This window comes from Opisthorchis viverrini, assembly GCF_000715545.1.
Source record: "Opisthorchis viverrini unplaced genomic scaffold opera_v5_8, whole genome shotgun sequence".
In the NCBI taxonomy this organism is placed as follows: domain Eukaryota; kingdom Metazoa; phylum Platyhelminthes; class Trematoda; order Opisthorchiida; family Opisthorchiidae; genus Opisthorchis; species Opisthorchis viverrini.
Window position 1 is genome coordinate 2,204,322 of NW_008751664.1, and position 6,238 is coordinate 2,210,559.

Consider the following 6,238-nt stretch of genomic DNA (forward strand, 5'->3'; position numbering starts at 1 on the left):
TGTTTGCGTGGCTTTTCAAATGTTTTGTGTGCAAAATTTCACTCAATAAGTATGGGGAAGCAGATACACTTTTACACTTTTATTGGTAGTTTTGGTTTTTCATACAAAGATATGTACGTACGAAGTTACTCGTGAACGGCAGACTTGCATTTCTACTTCAGAAACAAATTCTTTCACTCCTGATGAACACAACTCCCAGACCAATGTATACCACCACACAGCAGTTGTTCTTTGATGAGGCTACTTGTAGTCTGCACTCAGTGAAGAAAGACACCACCTTCCTTCGGTAAGATCAATAAGATATACTGATTGGATTAAGTTGATTGATCCGAACAAGCAGGCTGTACATCGTTCTGCACAATCTAGTTATTAGTTCCAAAGCAGTTCCAGAAATACATTCGTGAGTGAAGTCAGAATCACAACAAAACTGACATTGGACAGAAGTCACATTGTCAATTTTATCAAGGGCTTTATTCATAAACTGGGTCACAGCCTTTTGTCTTCAGATGCTGCTGCAATCGGGCATTTGCTTCCTTTAGTGGAGTAATCTTACGCCATGTCATACCGGAACTATTTAGAATTTCATTACTATTTGAGTTCATTCGGTTTGTTGGATTCAAGATTGTCTACATTATTTTGCAATGAACTCTCTTTTTATTCCCCGGTGTACACGGATAGCGTATTTTACATGAAGTTTCAGTGTCAACGTTTTCACAATCTTAGCTAATCTGAAAAGTGAACAAATTTACCTCATGAATTATTCTGTGTTCTCTGTAAAAGTTCCATGCTGTAGGCTCTCGGCAACCTACTGTGCTTCATTTTGAATGTATGGACGGATCTGGCCAATGAGAGAAGATGCACTAACAGGGTTGTCACTCACTGTTCACTCTACTTTCCTAAAGTTCTTCAAAGCTAGTGTGGTACCTAATACACCTCATTGTTTTCTTTTTCAACTCATTGAACAGTTTTAGACAATTTTGTGTTTGCTTTTTAGCAGTACTCTAAGTAATCTGACGGTGAATGAATGCAATCACCACTTGGATGAAGTCGTAAATCACTTTGTTGACCCTCCGGGTTCAGATAGTTGGTAGCATTCGTCCAGATAATAGCGTGTAAAACTGTCACAAAAATGAAAAAGTGATTGTATTGGTCCTGAAGTCTAGTGTGAGTGGTGATACATCTCTAATTCGGTACTGAAAAGAGGAATTGTGAGTGAATAAACAACACTAACGATCAAGCGGTTGACAGTGGTCAGACGAAATGGGAATCGATGCGGGAAGTTTATTTTGTACTGTACTCCGCTTTTCCAACCGTTACTCATATAAGGATGCATGGGATTTCTGGTCACCCCAGCCTTTTGCCGCTGAAAAAGGAAGGTGGACCTTGAAAAAAGATCGATAAACTGTTGACAACTAAATGGATGTGGCAACTTTAGAAATTCAGTGGGACTGAGTGAATGCAAGAGTACCACAGTTCTGGTGACCAAGTCATATCGGTGGAGGTCTCCAACCGCCATTTGTGCGAGTCTTTAGTTCCTGACCATGGCGAACCATGTACACCAACACTTTGTTTGGGCATTTAATAATTTTATTCGCCATAGAATGCCCATTGGTGGATTCCTACAACTCATCCCTCACTTAGACCATTTCGCACCGCATGGATGGACCAGTGTAAATGGTGTAGCTGCATCAGACAGCTAAACGAATGTCCACGGAAAATTTCACCAAAGAAGAGAACTCAAATTTCAGCACTGAAGTTGCTTTTCTATTGCTACTTGTGTCCAATGTCACGTAGACGTCGATGGTCAGGATCTTATAATCGTATTCTATCTCCCACCCAAAGCGGATGACAGTACCGGCCTCGGTGCAGCTCCGTATATTCCTCTGCGTGTCGACAGGATGAAGAAGGACCAAAGTGACGTTTCTAATTCAAGTAGTGCCATTGCCACTGACAACAGAAAAAGTGATGCTGGCACCCAGACCAGTAAATTCATTAACCTCTTTGGATGGTTTGCTGAACTAGTCAGATCGGGTAGTGTATTGGTCTGGTCAAAGTAGAACATTGCGCTTCTGATAGATAAAATCTATCAGTTACTTCATTTCTACTTTGATTAGGTCTGAACTAAGTGGTTCGAGTCAGTACGGTTCAAGTCCCGAAAGACCTGAGAGTTTTGATGAAACACCTATAGTCTTTTTGATAGTGCAGATAAAGATGAAGGAAAGAAATTCTGCCGGACAATACTTATGACAGTAAACTCACGGGGAAACTCTGAACAGACATTTACCCGCTGATGGCTGTTTGGGTATGTGAGCAGAGAGACGGGAGGCATACTCCAAGAATACGTTTGATCGTTAGACATTTCAGAAAAGAAAAACCGATTGAGAGAGACGCCAAGTTAAGCGTAAAAAAGGCAATGATAGTCGATCGTCTGTAAACATGAGGATGCTGGAGACGCCACCAGCGGGAAAATATGGTCGAAGTTTCCACGTCCGGGATAGAATTTTACCTGATTTTTGCATTTTTTTGTTGCAGAGTTTTCACGGGATGCTGGCTACACTCAGAGTTCGACCGATGCTTCTGTAGTTTCCCCATGCTGTTTGAGCACTGGTTTCGAAACTGAGAACAACCATTAGCGCTTGTCCTCTCCAGACGATTGTGAGCTTACGTAAAAGATCTTCTCCATTGTCCTCAAATATAGCTCTTTGGACAGAATCTGAACTTGGCATTTTTTAAGCTTTTAAAGTTTAAGTCCCATGCGAACTACCCCTTCAGACGCAACTGGTTAAATGCCTTCTGTAAGAGCGGCTAATATCAGTAATGTTGGTGGGGATTGGATGCAACTAAGTTGACCTTCAGATTTCAATGCCCATCGTCATCGTTTATTACGGGTCTTTAAAGAACTGGTCTCTTTCTCAGACGACCTATGGTATCATAGGCCTTTTTGTGCGGTCGTTCAAACTGAGTGGTATGGGACGCGAAATTTACCCGCCTTTTTGGGATTTTCTCTCCCACGGACATTTTCCAGACCCCATACCAGCTGTTCCTTGCTGGGTCTTAGTGCAGAGTCGAATGACCATCTATTTAGAATTTTCTTGGTTCTTCTCACGAGACAGGTAGGACTACAAAAATTCTGATTCTGATGAGCATCACTGCACTGCGCCGACCCAGAAGTCTAGCAGTGTATCCTTGTAGATTAGCGTTGCGTTATTCCACCATAATCCAACTGACTTATAAATACTCTAGAACATTTGCACTTACAGTTTTTCAGTAAATGAGTTCAACACCTAACTAGATTCAAGCTATTTGAGACTGAGACTTAAACCAGTCGTTCCTTTTATATCATTCTTTACAGTTATTTAACACTAAAATCCGTTGTATTGAGGGTATGTCGAGGTTCATGTCAATATCCTGACCTGACGGTCCAACAGCTCCGAAGTACAAGCATGAAAGCTAATTACAGATTTCAATTTGATAAAAAATAACACTACTGATAGGCCCCACGAGTGAGCAGCCTTGTGCAAAGACTGTTGAAAGTTTCCAAACTAATATGTTGATTCTCAGTTTACATAAAAGGCAAATAACACGCTAATAATGGGAGAACTCAGTAATTACAGAAAACACTGCAACAGTATAGTTATCTCTCACAATGCAAGTATCATCATTCTTTTCCACCCACATTTGCCTTTCTGTGAAAGGAATAAACCAAGGAAAGAGAACTCAGTACGTAGACTGCTACAAGAGATACTGATAGAAGGATACAACTGTATTCCATATTTAATAGACTAACTTTCTTACTTATTAGCATCAACTAAGTGTTATGACGCATCATATAGTAGGAACTGTTCATTGGATTAAGAATTTGCGGCCTAATCCTAGTGTTTTGCTTTAATATCCATCGGTCAAAACGAGAAACGCAAGTATGTGCCGTATACTATAATATGAACGGCTAGCTAGTACATAGCATGTTGAAGTAGGCAGGACTGCATTTGGGAAGTTTGCGCATCCATGTTGAAACCTGAAAGAACACAAAAGCGGTGACAGTGAGAATGGTTTCATGGTCAAATATGTGACGCAATTTGTAGACCTCAACTAGTAAACGGAGGACCCGGAGATTTGATATATATATATATACATATATATATATATATATATATAAAACTCAACAGTCCTTGTCCCACAACTGGTGCGTGGTAAAACGCTGCGCGATGTGGATGCCAGATAACAGCCGGGTTGAGCTTTAACAACTCACTATCGATCGCGGTAAACAGGTTTTCAAAAACGCAGGAAGTACCAGTAACTTATTATTCCGTCAACCTCGGGTAACTAAGGACAGTGAATTTCCACCTTCAATGTTCTGTTGCTACATCGAATCTTTTTCATGGAAAATAAGGCAATAAATTGCATCTACGGATAAGAGAGCCCTGATGATATATATGTCTTTTTGTCTGGTAAAGCCGCAAAACAAGGAATAATAGATTATTCAAATGGAACTTACAATTCTGTATCCATGAGATTTTAACGAGTGATATGTCAAAAGTCAGTTCCGTTGTTTGTTTGTTTGTGACGAACCTTATCAATTCATTATGAAGCCCGTTCATCTTGAAGACTGAATGCTCTTCCATCAATCGTTCAATCAAGATCTAGCTGACACATTTCGTTTTTAGTGAGAGTAGAATTGTAAAATACCAAGAACAAAGTAAGTTGAGTGCAATGACACAAACGTCTGATGGAGAGATGAACGAATTGGATCTCCCTCTAGCTTAGTATTTGTTTCTGTTTAGAATTGGTTACCCTGGTGACATCGCAGCCTTCGACCAATGAGTTTTCTCGTAATTGTGTAATTCGATGCAGAATAGTTAGACACTGTTGGAGAATACACTGTCATCCAAGATGAAGCCATGTTAATGATTTCCAACGTTAAAAAACGACAGAAGCCGGTAAACAATATAAAGGCATTTGGGAATGAACCGTCGTAAGGGTTGGCCTAAACCATTTACTGGGATTGATTTCGATGACAAAAGTTATTGTCATGTTGACCCTCTGAAACCGTTTACTTCCTTGGTGGCTTCATGCGCTGTACTGTTGGTTGTGATAGCCCGATCCGACTGTAATATTCCAGCCAACGGATGCTTAAGGTATACCGTTTACCTCAACATGATGACTTGCATCGAAGCTTACATTTTCGTTGTTGAAGCAGACAGATTACACGTTATAAAAAGCATCTCCGCATGACTTCCACCTAACATTTTTTCCACTTTCTTATTCCACTAAAATGAAAGCTCAACACTGCCGGTTCCACGAGTTACTGACATTTTGTTCTTTGACGCATGATCTAGACACGCGTCTTGTTATATTGCAGCTTCAGGGTCCACCGATTTGATATCAGGTGTCCATCAGTTTGGTGATGCATTAAAGGGCGGATCATAGTACAAGCTCCAATAAAAGATATCCTTACCTGGTGCACAATCGCCCGTTCTCAGGAATGGGCAAATAAACAATGCTTGCGTACTAACGGACAAATAAAGGAAATCATGGTGCTGCGCTTCATTTTTGAGTCCATCTTTTTCCCGGAAACAACTGTAGACATTTCTTATGAAATTTAGCTGAGAAGCTTTGCCAACTCACCAATGTAGGTTGATGAACCCATTCAAGCCCTTAGTGACTTGAAGCAAATTGGCTCCGTATTTCTTCTAACGTCCCAGACACTACATTATGAGAACAAGAAGAAAGGTTGACAATGGTACAACCACGACTAAAAGAGTTGTTGTGATTGATTGTTTGGAAGGCTTTTTAAGGTGACGCATGCGTTAATTTACGTTTGTAGCAACAACCTAGCGTTGGTTCCCAGTGTAAGTCGCTGAATCCAATGTAAAAAAAGCTGTGGTTTTCGTACAATGAATATGCACCATGAGACAGTACGACGACAAACCCAGGAGATACTACTCAAGGTAGAACAGTAGTTACACAAAATCAGACAAACCAGGTAAGCTTCAAATGATTTTCCCGCTGGATGAAGCATATCAGGAGGGTTTGCACATTTTACTTGCACAACAAAACTCAGTTTTCATCAGTGTGTGCAGCAGCCAAACATTATGTGAATTTGTTTGGGCCCAGGTCTGTAAGATGTATTTCGTGCAGCGTATCTCGGAAATCTCTGTACCAAAATTTCCCCTTCGACGCTGATTTAATGAATGAAATTCTGGATCGAAAGCCTGAAAACTCGAAAGAAGTTTCAGTG